This window comes from Varroa destructor, unplaced genomic scaffold, assembly GCF_002443255.2.
Source record: "Varroa destructor unplaced genomic scaffold, Vdes_3.0 BEIS01000002.1, whole genome shotgun sequence".
Lineage (NCBI taxonomy): Eukaryota > Metazoa > Arthropoda > Arachnida > Mesostigmata > Varroidae > Varroa > Varroa destructor.
This window is the reverse complement of record NW_019211455.1, coordinates 59,308,210-59,325,121: the sequence shown is the minus strand read 5'-3', so window position 1 is coordinate 59,325,121 and position 16,912 is coordinate 59,308,210. Positions and strand designations below refer to the sequence as shown.

Sequence of the window (16,912 nt, the reverse complement as noted above, 5' to 3'; positions counted from 1 at the left end):
CGTTTACGCGTGATTCAGGTAGTAAATGTAAAATAATAGCTATCCGAAAATCGACTTAACAGTCAAATTATGTTGTAAGTTACCTTCAGTACTAACATCAGGCTGTCAACAGACAGAAACGTTGGGACATGTGTGCGCTAGAAAATTGATCAATCGGTCTATTTTATCGAGTGAGAGAGCTGGAAGGGCAAGTTTTTTTTGTAAGTAAAACAGAAGCATGTGGAACTGGTGACAGCGGCTTAACGTAAAGTGCGAGACATCTCCCAGAGATCTTTGAAGAGACCCAATCCCTCCTCGGCTACGAGAAAAAGCGCTAGTAATGGAAGACAGCAATCGTGCAGCCTTTTTCTCCTTCCTAATAAGACATTCTTCCTAATAAAACGTCAATGACTACTCGTGCTGTGCTGAAAATGGATATCGACAGTATCTTATGTAAAGCAGAGAAGTATATTAACATCTCCGATGGGCCAATCGCGGTGTTTTTGCTGCTGTTTTCACTGCTATTACCATGAATATATGGAATCTAAAAATAACAAGTATATCAGCAATCAAGGCATAAGGTAAAGATTTTTCAGGGACGTTATATAATCCGGGCCAAAATGTATGTACTTCTCATTCTCTGTTTAGCCAGGATTGTAAAACGGCAAATGATGTTAGTGCGAAAAAAGCCGGTTAAAAAAATGCGAGATTCTCAGCTCTTCTGTTCTTCGTATCCACGGCACCCGATGATCAAGAGTGGACGGTATAGATATAAAGGCCTTCGATGTCCACAGCCTGAAAGGGTTTGTACTGCCCTACATTGAAGAGCAGCGGTCCAGGCCGTTCTAGTGAAGGCATCGTTGTCCTCTACAATCATGTGATAAGTGACTTCACGTCGTGTCTAATTAAGAATAACGTCATTGCTTTACGTGGCCGGCGACTAAAACTCGCTACAGCTTATATTTGGCTGGATAATTCGAATCACCGTACACACCGGTAAATAAACTCGTCAGTAGCTTTGAAACGCTGTTTCCTTATTCTACATCTCCTCTGGTCATTGTCGACGACTTCAACGCTCGTCTGGACCAGCCGAATTTGATCGCATTAGAGCTGTTGAAGGCACGCTTGCAGACTATGATTGCTGAATAATCAATCCCATTTCGACACCAATTTTTCTAGGATGTACAAGAAGTTCGGGCATCGATATACTTAAAACTGTAGTAACTAAGAATAGGATAATATCTCAAGGTGAGATTTATTCACTGTCAAAGAGCACAAACATTTGTGTCCACATACCAGTGGCGATAGACTTCACTATCTAAACTTTACCTATGCGCACTGTCAAACACCAAGCCCCGTCGCGGCACTTGGATAGAGGTAAGCTTCTGTATCGCATCCACCTCTCTTTCCTCTACTTCATGTGGTGGACATCAAAATTTATGCACGACATCCGCATGAGATTTTCCAGTCTATTGTACGGCTTTTTCGTCCCATCGGAAACAGAGGATGTGGTCCAACTGTACTTGCAGCCTTGCCCGGAGGTTCCAGATGCCCTTTAAGCTGATGGCCAAAATACAGCACAAGTTCTATACTTTAGTTTCTGTTTTTAAGACAATTTATCAAAAAAACATATGGATCACACAGGCAGCAATATTCTAAGTGGCTGGAGACGCGTCTGATCGCCGATGCAGAACATTAACCGTAGAGAAGGTTAACGTACCGCGGCAGCTCAGCGGCTTGCTCGATTAGCTCTTCGGCCCTTATAAGTCACTTCTCAGAGATGTTTGCTAGAAGGGATACGATACCACGCGCAATGCCGTTTTTGTCGCAGCGTGAGAACAGAGATATCTCAATACAACGTGGTATTTTTTAACAAGATTTTACAATGCGGGAGCTAATACAAGGTCTTGAGAGCCTACGCAAAGAGGAAGTGAACGAGCACTTCAAATACGTCGTCGTTTTGCCATTGTGTTGGACGGAACTACTTAATAAATGTGTACATACCGCTACCCTAGTGTAGACCGTTACTGAGAAAGCGTGCACGCCATTTCAAATTTTAACAGAACAACACTGGTTTCGGAGAAAACGCTTTACAAAAACAGCGTGCAGGATCCTGATGACCAACATCTAGAGAGCACTAGCCGCGCGGCGTAATCCGCCGTGTTTGATAATTTTAAGACAACTCTCCACAAGATTATGTTCACGCTGGCCGAAGTGGGTACCCTTATGAATGTGCTCAACCGTCTTGCTGCTATTCTACAGGAGGGCAGAATGGCCATCGACAACAGGACGACTTCGCCCCTACACAGACAGCCGGTCTGTTTCAGACAGACAACCTAATCCCTAGATTTAGCCTGACTCCATACGGCAATCAAAGATTTGAAACTGACCGTAAGCCAGACTGCGGTTGGGGACGTGGGCGTGGAAATTTAGAAGAATATACAAGTAGCAGCCTCTGATATCTTATACCTCACAAAGTCGCTGCTTACCTATGTCTGGTTTCTGTATTTAAATTTGCTCTTCCTTGTCAACGTCAGAAGCTTCACTGCATACGTCATCGAAGAATGCAGGAAGACCGCATTCGCCGCATGGGCGATCAGGTTGCATTATCGCTTATTTCTCGTAGCCGCGCTTAGCTTTTGTGTCCAGTGTAGCTCCGATCACAATGTATTGTACACACGTTATTTGGCAAAATCGTACAATTAAGAACCTCAAACAATTAAATCGCGCCAAAGCCTCCCCTCTGTCCGCCTGTTCTCAGGAGAGCACTGGGACTACACGTAGTGACCGAAAATCACTTTTCGTGTCTACAAGTACACTCGCCACTGCTGTGCAAAGATTTACGTTGTCGCTTTGGGCTTCCATCAACGAAAGTCTTCAAGAACCTTAGAAAGTTGAACTAAAAATTCGTGGAAATTAATAAAAATTATTTTCCTTCGGGTGCGATGAAGAGCAGCGACTGAAGAGGGACAAATCGGCTATACAGATATGTCGTCGTCTGTTTTGTCGTGAATGGGTTCAGCTATAGATTGCAGAAAACCGGGTTTCTGCAAATTTGACTATACAGGTAAATACTCCAGATACGAGAGAAATATTACTAAATATCATCCCACCAGTTGTTTCATGGTACCATTATTAAGACATCTGGAAAGTTTTGTAAATACATTACATAAACTCAGCAAGGCTCGTGTAAGCCATATGACATAAAGTGTTTTAAGTTATGTTCTATATAGTCACTTTGATACTAAGACGCTGTGTTGTTGGCCTGTATATATGATGTTTTTGACTACCACCAGCAAAGGTGAATAAATTAAACTTGATTTATAAGTTATAAACCACTCTCCAGACGGCCACATGGAGTGCACAATTACGAACTGTAGCTATATTTCTGTAATATTAACCCAATGGTGTAGAAAGACCACGGAAATAGATTATTTTAGTGGGCGAGACTAACCTCGTCCAAGAGGTAGTACCACTTAAAAGCAAGAACAAAAAGCTAAATTAACCTTAAAGCTTTCTAATTAACCTAATATACATATTCCAATGTCATGAATAATTGCTGTCTCTTCTGCACTAGGTATAGTCAGCCTCATTATTCTAGGCCACCTCGTAGCAATATGGCAATTATACATACTTATAGGTCGGTCATACAGAATTACAAAAAACTACAAGGAGGAAGTCGCACCAACTGGTGCTTAGGTGCTAATCTGGATATGCAAATTGCTTCCATAAAGGGCCTTACAGTATGCGTTTAAACATATATAAAAGCGATTTACAATTTTGTATTACGATTCATATCAAAAGCAAGTTGGTCGCTTAGTAACGATTGATGGAATGTGATACACTCGGAGACAAACTCGAGTTTGTATGCATTAAGTAGCTTTTCATATCGCAAATTATATTGCCTCGTTAATTATAGAGTTATTCCGTTTTTATTCATAGGGCCTATCATCGTACACCTTGAGTAGTCAGTCGATTGAAAGACTGAAGACACGCCATTTAGCTTAGCAAGACTAATTCGTGGACGCTTAGAACGGCTAATTATCCTTAATCCGCCTAAAAAAAAGCTACTAAAAGTAGTTACATTCGTATGTGTATGTTTTTTATTGACTTTGTGACGGGGGAAATGCAAATGGTGCACGAAGGATCGAATATATGTAACAGGAAATATGTAACAAAAAAGAGGACAAAAGGTTCCAAACAGACTCAATTACTAGAAAAAAAAACACCTTCTTCTGTATTTATACCACTGCAAATTACATTATTTCCAAACAGCCAGAAACATAGTTTCTTTCAAAATTATATGAATATAATCTGATTCCAAATGTCCATTAAATTGTTAGTTCCTTTTATAGACAGTATATCATAATACCTACACATGATTGGCCAGACAATTTATTGTGTATTTTAGATGGAGTCAATTTCAATGCAGGCTATGCTGGCTTCCAAAGTTCGGCACTAACTTTTACGTGCCGTGAATATAGAAACAGTAAAAATCAAACTCCAAAAGCGAGTACGCCAATTACCAAACTGTAAAGTTTATTGTTACTTATTTTTTTCCCAGTAGAGACATCGAGCAGTTAACCATCGACATTTCAACAGCAATTAATATTATCGAATGAAAAAGAAATTTCTAATCGATGAGTACCTTCTTGGCGACTAGTGCAATATAATTGGTCTAAGGCCTCAATTTTTAATATTAACGCTATGTTTTGCGCTCGTTTTGTTATCTGACCAATTTCATACACATTTTTCGCAAGAGCTAAAGTGATCCCTGGCAGGTAACGACACGTGCAACACAATATGTATGAATAAAGAAGGAAGGTTATATAAATAACGCAGAAACCTTTTAACGTTTTTCGACTCTTCAAATTCCGCCGTTATCGAAAAGCTGTTAGCGATATAAAATGTTTGAAATAACGCCTGTTTGTTCGTACTAAATCTTTCATAGGTAAGTCATACTAAAAACAACCGGTTTGTTCGTTAAAAAAGTACTTTCATGGGAAAGTTCGTTTCACTTCATCTTTAGATCCAAAGTTGGAGGCACTATAGCAAATTGAATATTGCTGCTAAAATTATATTTTTTTTTAAAAATCTAAAATTTTAAAAATATAGTTGTATCGATTCACAGAATGGCGCCACAGTTCAGGGAATTTCGAGTAAGAAATTTTAATCTCAAAGATGCTTCTCACTTAAGAAGCGCACATTGCTCAACAATAATGCGGTGGAATCAGTAACTAGAGAAAGTCGTTCGATTATCGCTGGCGTTATAGTTTCGTATATTAGGTTTCATTGTGAAAAATTGTTGGTCCCCACGCAAAGAGTGTATCGCGTTGAAAAGTAGGTTTCCTAGTAGTTAGTGATGAGCACAAAGGTGCGTTTGTTGGTTTGCTCTTCGCGGCTGCAGAGCGAATCTCAGTGTGGCATTTAGAACTGTTACAGGTAACGAGAGGTGGATTTAATACAACAATCGAACAGGGCAACGCTACAAGCGGAAGACCTGACCCGGCATAGCTAAAGCAAGGAGGCAGCAAAAAAGCGTTAATTATGTATCTGGGTAATATGTAAACACATAGTATACTATGGGTCTCTGAAACCTGGAGAACACATTATGCTAAAAGTCTATTCTACATAGATAGAAAGAGCGGCACCTATGCTGCGCAAGCACCCAACTCTCTAATAAAGAAAAGCGTTACCGTTTAGCAGGAAAACGTTCGGACACACCTCCGACGGATGATTCAAAACACTATTACAGCATCGCAATAGGATTTTTCAGTGCACCCAATATATAATGATCGCCTATTCTTCGAATAAGCACTATTCTGAAGTCTTCAAAACCCATTCGACGACAGAGGCTTCACCACAAAGAAGCAACTAGAAAATGTTATATTCTCATTGTCAGGATGAGATTTTTTATGTATGCGAAATTCATTCTTTACCTGATCGTCGGCGGAAATGTAGTATCTACTAAACAAGACCACTTTTGCCCTATGAAAATTGGTCGTGCTCATCCTCTTGAGCAACCTATTACTGTTACTGTTTACAAAAATAAGACAATCTTAAAAAAGGTTTGTTTATATGGGCCAATGCATATACATAAAATCGGCTTTTACTTGCAGCCTAGACGTGCACTATTTTATTCCGAATGTTCCAGCCGATAAATGTGTATTCAGAGGACTAAAAGTTTTTACCATATTTTCTTTCCTAGACGTTTCTTTACCATTATAGTGCAAGCACAATTATTGAAAAGGACCAAACGTGTCTTGGTCAAAATATTTTTTATCGATCGAAATATGCTTTAGTTTTCGTTCCTAAAACATCTCCGTCTACATTCAATGGTGTTCGTGGAATTTGCGTCACTAATGTCAAAGATTTGTGCCGTTACATTTGTCGGGCTATGAAAAAACCTGTGGAAAAGTGCTTTTCGGTCATAGCTGTTTATTGAAGATTTTATTTCCGCATCTTTGTCTTTGTGGTAACAGCCGTGCCCGCTCCTGGGATTAAGGGACAACGTCCTCAGAAAAGACAGAGCCGCTGATCGGCTGTAGATGACAAATTCCCGAACCTTTGTTCTGATCGGCCTAACGTGTGACCTCTTGCTTCTTCGTTGTACTCTGCTTAATGTCAGCTTGTGATCAGATCTGCTCTAGTACCACATAGCAAAATTGTGGTTTAATCTACTCGGGACATAATAATAGAATCCCGAGAAAACATCTTTTAAAATATAATATATTGTATCATGTCTCACACATACAGATGCAACATATAAGATTCTAATTATACTGTAATGGCAGATACATAAAAAGTAAAAAAGTTAGTTCGCAGGTGTCTCATGGTATAATATAAGTGTGTATAATATAATGTTCCAAAGGTCGAAATTAATTTTTTAGAGAATGAGAGAGGTTAACAAACAAAGTTTTTTTTTTCTTAATGATACAATGGAATGCTACTATATCATTTTACCCCTAAAAGGCAAAGTCCATGAAAAATGAGATGTAGCAGATATAACTTGGAGAAATATGCAAGGTTGAGTCTAAACTGGGACACTCGGTATCATGCGCCCTAGGAAAATACTAGCTTAGAACAACATCGCAGACTCATCGTAGCGTAGGCAGGGCAATGGCTCCACGTTTCACGGTACACGCGACTTTAAAACTTGCTTGCACGCTCGAAATTGACGATCTACGTCGTTGGGAGCCTCTTGAGAAAATTAGGAAGAAGATATTTAACCAGCAAAAAAGAAAAATTACACAAAAGACTCAAAAAGCGAAAAAAAAAATAAATAAAGGCAAGCACATGCATAAAGAATTGTACTGATATATCGATCCACGATTTGAAAGTTATCTTTTGAACAAGATAAGTTGTGAATCTCGCACAATTTAAATATAAAAACCTGAGGTTCATTTTTTATATTATAAAGCTTAGAGAGATATTCCCTGCAGACACAAAACCCAAGTGATCTTTTCACTGCACTACTCTCTAAAGTAAATTGAGCACCCTATTCTTTTTCAATACAATATCATTACCGCTATTGCAAGAGTTAGACAAAAAGAACCGCATTTCACTAAAACAGTTTCCATCCGTGCCAGAATTAAATTTCTTCAGTGTGGTTATGTCGCCGCATATTATATGTTATGCATCATATCGCCGCACCATTTTCGTCAAGACAAAGCTATTAAAAAACTGTATAAAATGTGAGGAAACCGTGAATCAACAACATGTAGCATTGAATACAGTCCGTTTTTGCAGGACGACATTAAAACGCCATAAAGACTGAAGCTAGGTGGCGTCATAACCTAATGTGCATTTTTTGAACGCATTGCCATGGTGATCATGAATATAAACCGGTTCAAATTTTAGTGTTTGTAGATGATTACCATGATGTATTGCTACCATGTCGCTTTATAGGTCCGATGGCTAGCTAGTAAGGGCAAGTCTTAGACGCTACACCGCAGATGAGATTCCATGGACTTATTCACACAGTAGAAATCGCTGGAAGTGTAAAAAAATGTAAAGCTGGATGTAAAGTCTAAAATTTGCCTCTCTTCTGATATGACTTTTGGATACCTCAAGAGTTTGAAATGAAATAAATTGTACGAATTATTTCTCAAGGAAACGTCAATCGGTTTTCCTGTATCAATGTAGCGTTATTCCCGATTACTTCTCAAAATTGTCGGCGAATTTCAAAGAGGTTTGAACAATGATTTGTATGCTATAAAGGTATATTAAATAAACCGAGTGCATTTTATAAACAGTCTGAACGTTTTTCCAAATATGCATTTATTTGAAGTAATGTCTATCGGCAGTACCCGTATTATAAATGAGAATATTCATCGCGTTAGTAGACTGATCCTGAAAACGTATTTTTTTTCAAAAGCACCCTGCGGCCCATAGAACAGTTCTGCGAGTAGAAAAGCAAAATATCATAGACATAAAACAATCTCCTGTGGTTTTTTCACATAAAGATTTTTGTCATAAAGACATTTTCACGTTTTGTCATAAAGAAGGACCTATAACTACTTACTCTCGATACATTATTAAAAAAAAATAAGTAGAAAGATAGCTTATGTGATATGAATCACTCCAAAGTCGCCGAACTGAATGATTTTGTTAATACATTCAATACCTTCACACAGACTGTGGTTTTTAATGGTTTAATTGTTTTTACAATTTTTGGCATTAATTAAAAGAAGGCTCAAGTAAAACACACTATGTAAGTGTACTACAGAAGGCAAATGCCCGTATTCGGATGAAGCGTGCAGAGTCCGAACTCACAATATACAGATTGTATACTCACAGTATACAATCGAATACATCTTAATCGAATTTTAGTTCCTTAGTAGCATTCTACCATTGTGTTCTTCAAATGGAACTACTGTTGTTCTCTTCTATATTATACGGTTGAATATAGCAAAAGATACTTCTGCTTTACAGATAACAAACGAAACAGACGTGTGTAACATAATATTTCTAGCCTATTATAGTTTTGCAACTGTGTTTTAATGCGAAGCTTTCTTTGTTACAAACGAACTGTTTACTCTAGCTGGTTGTAATGACTGCATCCTTATTGTTCTGATTATCAGTGCAATACATTAATGAGCTACTGGTGGTCGACTCGCACCCTTTTTTTCATATTTCCTTTATGTTTAAACCTTTTTTGTTTTTTCAGGACGTTATATTTTTTTTATATGTGAAGCTAACTGTTTGAGGCTACCACGCTTCCTCTACTCCCATTGCCGATAGTGTTTAATTGAATCGTTTTCTTTGCCGTATTTTGGAGTTAACGCTATTGGTACTTTGAATCTTCAGACAAAGAAAAAATCATATGGGCAACGGTCCTAAAGCTACACTTTTGACGGAAGCTTTCCCTTTTTATGTCTATCGACTGAAAGCCAAGAGCCGCTTATTCATACTAATACATTGTCCACTACATCGTACAGCGATATAACAAACGGCTCCATTTAATAAGCCACAATATTACCAACTTCATATCTTTTCTCACGCACCATGGAAAATTCTAGACAAACTCGGGTTCTGGTTCGTTATCAAACGCCTGCGATGCTCCAGTTTGACTTGATTAAGTCTGGTCGCTATATAGGAGATGGAAACTGTAGCCTATTTAATATTAACATCGTGTTATATACCACTTTTAGTGTTGTTGACTCCTGGAAGCCAAAGAATTAGCAAAGATAAAGTATAAGAACAGCGGTCTTTATCTTGTGCGCAACTTAGGTTTTTAGCTTGTTTGATGTGAATTGCATATAACAGCGATTTCGATAGCCACGATTGCAAAGTCCCGAAATCGGCTAATTCCACCTTTCTAAAGTTTACTCATTCTTTTCAAACCTGTTAGGTTTGCAATTTCAATGCGGAATGACCTTCAGCGAGCACAATTACGATTATAACTTATAATAGCACTCTGTAGCACACTAACATGCAAAATTATCAGAATGAAAAATTGGCAGTAAAAGAATCTAAGCATGTAGCTTGCAAAAAAAGTATAATCAATGTCCAATCAGTTATTATTCTCACTGGTCACCTGACGCGTGTTAAGCCTATTTTGAAAAATTTTACTGCAAGTTTCTTTGATTCGGTGTGTCAACAGCTTCACCGCTTTTGTATATTCTTCTCGGCATGCCTTATATGTGCTTGCTAAATAGGAAACCTTAAAGCGCTACCGGGTTGTCATTTTTAATCCAACTTGGTTTTTGGTAAAAGAGCAGAGCTTATGCAACACATAAAGGGTCATAGCAAATTTACGAGTATAGTTTAAGTAAACAGGAAATTCAAACGTTTCAAATATTTACAGTGTGTAGGAGGCGATTCTAATCTTGAAAGGTCTACGACACTGATTACGGATCACAGTGTCGTGTTCCTCACGGTTTTTTCGGTCTGCAGGGAATTGTTTATCATAAATTCGCGTCGTTCGGCTCCTCACCCATCAAGAGCTCCCCCTAACATTTTTTAAGAATATTGCGCCACTCAATCCGTCCAATCAAGTATAACAAGTTCTAGATCCTCTATTACAGCAATGTACCGACCCATACTTCTCTACTCGTGCAGTAGTTATTCCCAAAAAATTCTGGATAAATGTGTGGCTCCAACTACCCAAGTCGATTATATGTGTACTTATCGGATTTAGCCCTCTGCAAATTTTTCTTAAACTTAATTCCTAAATTTCCAAAATTTAAAAATCTGAAGAAGATGCGTTTCAATACGATAAAAGAAATAATGGAGAAATCGTTGGTCGACCTGAGGACGATCGGATTTGAAAATTGACGACTAGAAAAAGCGGTAGCATAAATGAGTTGTATCCGGTGGATTGAATTAATTCGAGCGGGTCAACTTAAATTGAGACGAGTGCATACATATGTATATATCTCCGTCGGTCATATCGGCTAACGGCTAGGGCTTTTAGACCCTAAGTACGTCCAAATTAGCAATTATTTACTAACCATATTTTGGCCGTTAGAATATAAAATATTGCTTGTTTACGTTACATTGTTTACTACAAAGCTTATAAAGCGGGTGTCTATAATGGGTATACATTATTACTACGGTGGCATGCTCCCGAAACCAAAACAATTGACTACACTGAATATGTATTGTATGAATAATATAGAAACTTAATCAGTCATATCTATGAATAAGAACAAACTAATTTTTTTTTATTTTACGCTTAAATCTAGATGAAGTATAAAGATCATATGAAAATAGGTGTGCTCCAAGGCATTTTGTTACTGAGATAGCCGTTGTCGAGAAAACGCCCTTATTTTTCAAGAGTTATGACTTTTGTTTGAAGAAGCCGTTAGTTTTCATTTGATTTTATATCACATAACTTTGCATACGTATATAATAGCCTCCCATACAGTAGCATGACTGGTTCATTAGCTGCTCGTCATACCAAACTGCCGCATAATCCAATGCTGGCTTCTCAGCGCGTCGCCAGTGGGAACTGTAACTACAAACACCCAAAAGCAAGGAGCCAGCCGACCAGGCAACAACGAACTCTGTTTTATTCGACTGCCAAATGCCATGACTAACACTCAGTCCGCTAGAGAATTATATGAAGATGTGTGAACACTAAAATAAGCTACAGAAAACCGTGACCCGCTACATCACGTACTAAACACGTGATTAAAGTGTTTACATAACTATAGAAACTATGAACAGCAAGCTTGGAACAATAGGGCCTAAATAGAAAATTATAAGCTTTGCAGATCGCAACTGATGGATTCAGTAAACGGCGTGGTACACCATTACATGACAATATGATCACCCTCGATACTCTCAATAAAATTCTAGAACTTACGCATTTGCTGTTCATCACTCGTTTGTAATTATCGGTTAAAATTTAAAATACAACTCTTAAGTCGTTCAATATAAAACATTAATCTTATTTTTTATTATTTGTATTTATTTTTTAGTTCATTATTATTATTTTATTAAAATATTTTAAGATGACGCTGTTCTATAGTGATGCGACACTTTTTTGTATTCTGGATGTATTTACATTCCATGAGCTTTTAGAAGGCTAATACCATAAAAAATGGAGGAATTCGAGTGGTTAATCTTAGAACTACAGCGGGGACACGGTTCGCCGTATAAGCCTTGTATTCGGTAAAGGTATTACAAACAGCGTACTTGTTGGCTCGAAAATTTCTAGGCTGAAGATTTTGAATTTGGAAATGAGTCCCGCTGGAACATTCTCTGCGAAGGTGAATAACGAACAGCTGAGAGCTGTGGTCGAAGCCAACCCATCTTAAAGCTTATGATTGTTAGTGATCAGGTTTAATGCACACACCACGGTGATGGCTGAGTGAGTAACATGTTTACGTCTTAAACTGGAGGGATACGTGATGATTTGGGTTCGTATCCGAGCGTGGAAATACTTCGCTTCGTGCTAGGAGTCAGCTGTTTGAATGTCTAATAGTGGTACGTGCTATATAGTGGTACTAAGAATGGACGTAAAACTTAAAGAATTCAACTTTAGCGCAGATAAAAATACTATCTTTGTTCGCCCTGACCAAGTAAGGATACAACCTAAGTAAGATTACATAAACTTAAGCAGAACTTAAGTAAGATTAAGTAAGTTCAAGTATCAAGATGATACTTGATCAAATAAGGGTACAACTTACTTCATCGGACAAAACTTGACTGAACTACGGAACAAAAACCGATATTTCTTGACACTTGCTTTTTTCCGCTGTCAAGCTACATCAGAGTCATTCTCGCACTTAATTACGATTTGTGATAAAAGAATAGGTCTTCTATAAACATCGCAGACAGACACATTAGGGGGTGGATTTTAGTTTAGACCAAATAAATGTCTCAAGCGGGCAAGATTAGTAAACGAAATTTAATCACTCCTAATGCACGTCAGCTCTCGACCTGACACCATAGAAACCACGGTAGTAAAAACGCCGGAGTTTTAGTTGGGAGCTTGTTCGCTCTCACCAGACGCTACCCCTACAGACTACCACAGAAGGCTATAAGAAAATTTGTTAATATAAAAATCATTCAAATTTCAACATTCTTTCGAAATTGTCTTTTGGGACTTTATCAAGCCCTTAGACTCCTGTACCGTAGAGCTCTATAGCAGCGGATTAAGTTACTAGTGAAATGGCAGAAAATAAATACGTGATATTGTGACTCAATATCCATGAAGTGTAGATGTAAAGCTTAAGTAAAATTCCAACGACTAAGTTTAAAAATTGTTTTATTGGTTATAAAAACGAGGGCACAAATGCACCGAATGCAGGAGGGATTACTACCTGAAGGGGCGAAAGGGGTTCGAACGACTAAAGACGTGCAATCGCTGCAAAGCCGAATTCTTGACACTTTTTTGACGCAGTACATTTCCGTTTGCTGCGTCATTCGCTGTTTGCTGTAACTGCTTTATACATTACAATAAGTTAGAGCGCATGATATTAGTGCTCCGTCTTTGAAGACGTCGAGCCTCGTTAAGGGTATTCTGGGAGTTTTTAGCTTCGAAAGCATCCTTGAAGAGAGTTGAAAAACTCTCTTCAAGGATGCTTTGTTAAATCGTTAAATTAAATCGAGTTCAATCGAAAGCTTATAGCGGTCAGTGATAAAGTTATAGGATGTCAATTAACTGCTGTCATTATCGGAGTTATTGCTTGACCTGAAAGATTGAAGTCAAGTACTTTTATTCGAAAACGGGTACATATTAAATGTTCCTTATATTCCTTATACTTAAGTTTTGCTTCTCATATATTAGCGTTCCAGAAAAGTTAGTAAGCTTTAGGTATGACTAAAGTTAAAAAACTAAAAAAAAAGAGGACGCCCATTTACTGAAGTAACAAATCAGGGCGAGTATTTTAAATGCTATGTTTTTGAGTATTTTAGATGTAATTATACGACAACTAGCAATAAGCTGTCTTATAAACCTGTTCATCTAAGCTTTAAGTTTCATAAGTTTTTGTTAAAACTGGTTAGCTACATTCAATGATAGCTAACTGAAGCGAAGTGATGAAGGGGCATTGAGTTTGATAAATTAGGGTACTTTGACATACAAGATCGCCACGACATAATGAACTGAGTGGTTAGCAGCAAATGCAGGTAGTAGGTAAAATAAGCGCATTTTGAAATATTCATTTACATACAATACATTTGCATTTGTGTTCACACGTGTATATAACAAAAATGACATTTTGTTGCTAATTATTTTTTAATTCTACTTCAAACCACAGAAATGCATCAATGTAAATTTCTTAATGCATCTGAATAAATTTTACTATGAACCTACTCTAACCCAGTGACCTATTCAGTTGTACTTCTGTAAGCTAATATTTCTTAACGTTGTGGATTTTCGGTTCGAGTCCGTCTGGCCATCATGACCTATTCAAAAGAAAATGCAAATGTCGTTAGCTTGAATGCAAGATGTTTTATAGAAAAAACTCTTTGTATATAAGAAATTTCAATAGAAAATTTAGTAAACTTTCCCTCTCTCTCGCTCTCTCTTAGCTCTAAATTTCTTATTTTTTTATTGAGATATGGTTTGAGATGTGGTTTACTTTTTTGGTTTGTTTCCTCAGTATCAATTGGGTAGCATACAAAATAACGGAGCTGAACGTCATCGACCGCAAAAGGCCGTTCCTGTGGCAATACCAATTTGTACCGCTTTAGCCGCTTATATAATTTTGAAATAAAATCTCACCTGATCTACTTGTGCTTCTCTGGCGTAAGGCGTCAGGCCGTTAACGAGAAATCACCCGCAAAAATGTAGTTTCTCTATTTGACGAAACGATTTGTTTAGATATACCACATCCAAATCGAAAGAGTCAAATTGAGTCTTTCAAAATTGACATCTTATTATTAGAATACTAGAAGATGCGCGAGTTCGCAGAGAGCTTCAAATACGTCATCGCTTTGAGAAATCTGTAGTTTTAAGCACCTGGGAAGTGCAGCGATATATTATACCATACTTTGACGGGTAAAGATTGTGATAAGTTTACAGACATTACAGATTCTGTATATCACACGTTGTTATCAAAAGGAACGTCTACTCTATACACATACGCAGTCGTAAGTTAGTATCACGCGTGATGTACAGCAGCAATAATAATACTGAGTGTTTGCTGGCAATACTAATTCACAATATTACTAAAAGTCTATGTATGTCTGTTTGTTTCTCCAATGGCAAGCAATTTTTCAAATTAGTTGGATTGTTAAAAATCCATTCCGAGAAAATTGGTGCTGCCTATAAAGCCAATCGACCAAATACGAGATGAAAAAATTTGCATTTTCCCATATAGCGTTATGTTGATTTGATTGGTCGTAAGTTGACGGTTGCAGTTTCGTTCTCACTTTCCATGATTAAAAATTATTTTTATAAGAATTTATAAGGCGGCCACCAGCATCGTCCGTGCTGCTATATTATTAAATATACACATGTACATTTTTGTGCTAATTATGTTCGGTAGACAAGTGTGCTCAACGCGTGTTTAATAGCAAAACAGGTGCGGGTAGAAGGCTGCAGGTTGCGCGTTAATATATTCTAAACATGATAGACTTATGCATCATAATATAAACCTCAACTATCAGATCTTCACAACGTAAAGGACGGATTCGAGCGTGGTTAAGAAACTAAAATATGCACACACGGCGGGTTAATGCCACACTATTAGCAAAAATATACAAAATACCTTTTTTATAAGCAGATCTCTTCTATGCTCAGTGGGAGTAACGAAGAAATAGATTCTGCGAAATGCTAAAAACTACCTTTTAAGCTGATACGTTTATAAATACCACCTGTGCTTATAGGTTACTCTGTATAAAGATCTGTATAAACTAGACTTCGCTTTACTCTTTGGGCCAAACTAATTTCAGAGGAACCTTTGCCGACTGATAATCTTAATACGTTTTTGCAGTTTGAAATGCAAAATGTTATTTTAACATCAAGTATTGCTAACCTTCGTCGTCGTACTAACTCTGTTCCAAAGACATTCGTAGTTTAATTTAGCTTTTTATAACAACATCTTATAAATGTCGTTCAAGCACGCCTGACAGATATCATTAACGTGGGATGCGCCGTTGAAGAAAGAACTTTAGGATGTGATGGCTTTCGGCTAACGTTAACAAACACTCGTAGATTAAGACAGTCGCGGGCCAGCTTTTAATTAATTTCTTGATAGGTTTAGAAAGTCTGACTTAAGGTAAATGTTGTTGGCTCGGTTGACGCATTCAAAATCGGCGTCGTTAGGATCAACTTGGTTCTTGACCGAAGCCTTATAATCGCACGTAGCATACTGATTAAAAGAAACATTGCCTTTTCTATGCTTTGTAATAAATACTTAAAATGCGGTCGCACATGAGAATCAACGAAAAGAGCAATATTTTACGTGTTTCAGCTAACGTGTTGACTGTATTCTTAAGTGTAACGCAAAAAGTTGGCAGAAAAGGCTGAAATCGAAAGCGGATTCCATTGCTATACTGGTAAACAGAGACTACGAGCAGCAGCAGAAATAAAGGTATTAGGTATAGGAATCAAGGACGAGGGTTAGATTGCACAATTACACATTACCTGCTCTTCAAAACAAACTCGAGAGATTTTAGGAAGGACCCGTTGTGTAAGCCATAAGGAACTGATATTCATATAACGCATGTAGTTTGTACTATGGAAAGTCTATTTCCGCTTCAAGTCAGATGATTGTCGGAGTGGATAAGATTTGAGAGATAAAATGTTATAGTTATAGAATCGTTGTTATCAAGGGAACGGTAAAAGTTATGTTACTTCTCCGATTATGACGCAAGGCAATACCTCAAATCGTATAGCCACTATCGATATTGCGCCTTGCACAATATCATTACTGTAATATACACGCATTCCAGACGGAAATAACATTTTGCTTCTCTAGTATTTCTTTATCCTCTACCTAAAATGCTTCGGACCCACTATTGCGCCTATGTG

At 37.7% G+C, this 16,912-nt stretch overlaps 1 protein-coding gene across 1 annotated transcript in view; it reads right to left on the bottom strand.

Moving 5' to 3' along the window:
- LOC111244349 (glutamate receptor ionotropic, kainate 2-like) overlaps positions 1 to 16,912 on the bottom strand; it is a 321,397-nt gene that overhangs the window by 169,452 nt on the left and 135,033 nt on the right. The window lies entirely within an intron of this gene.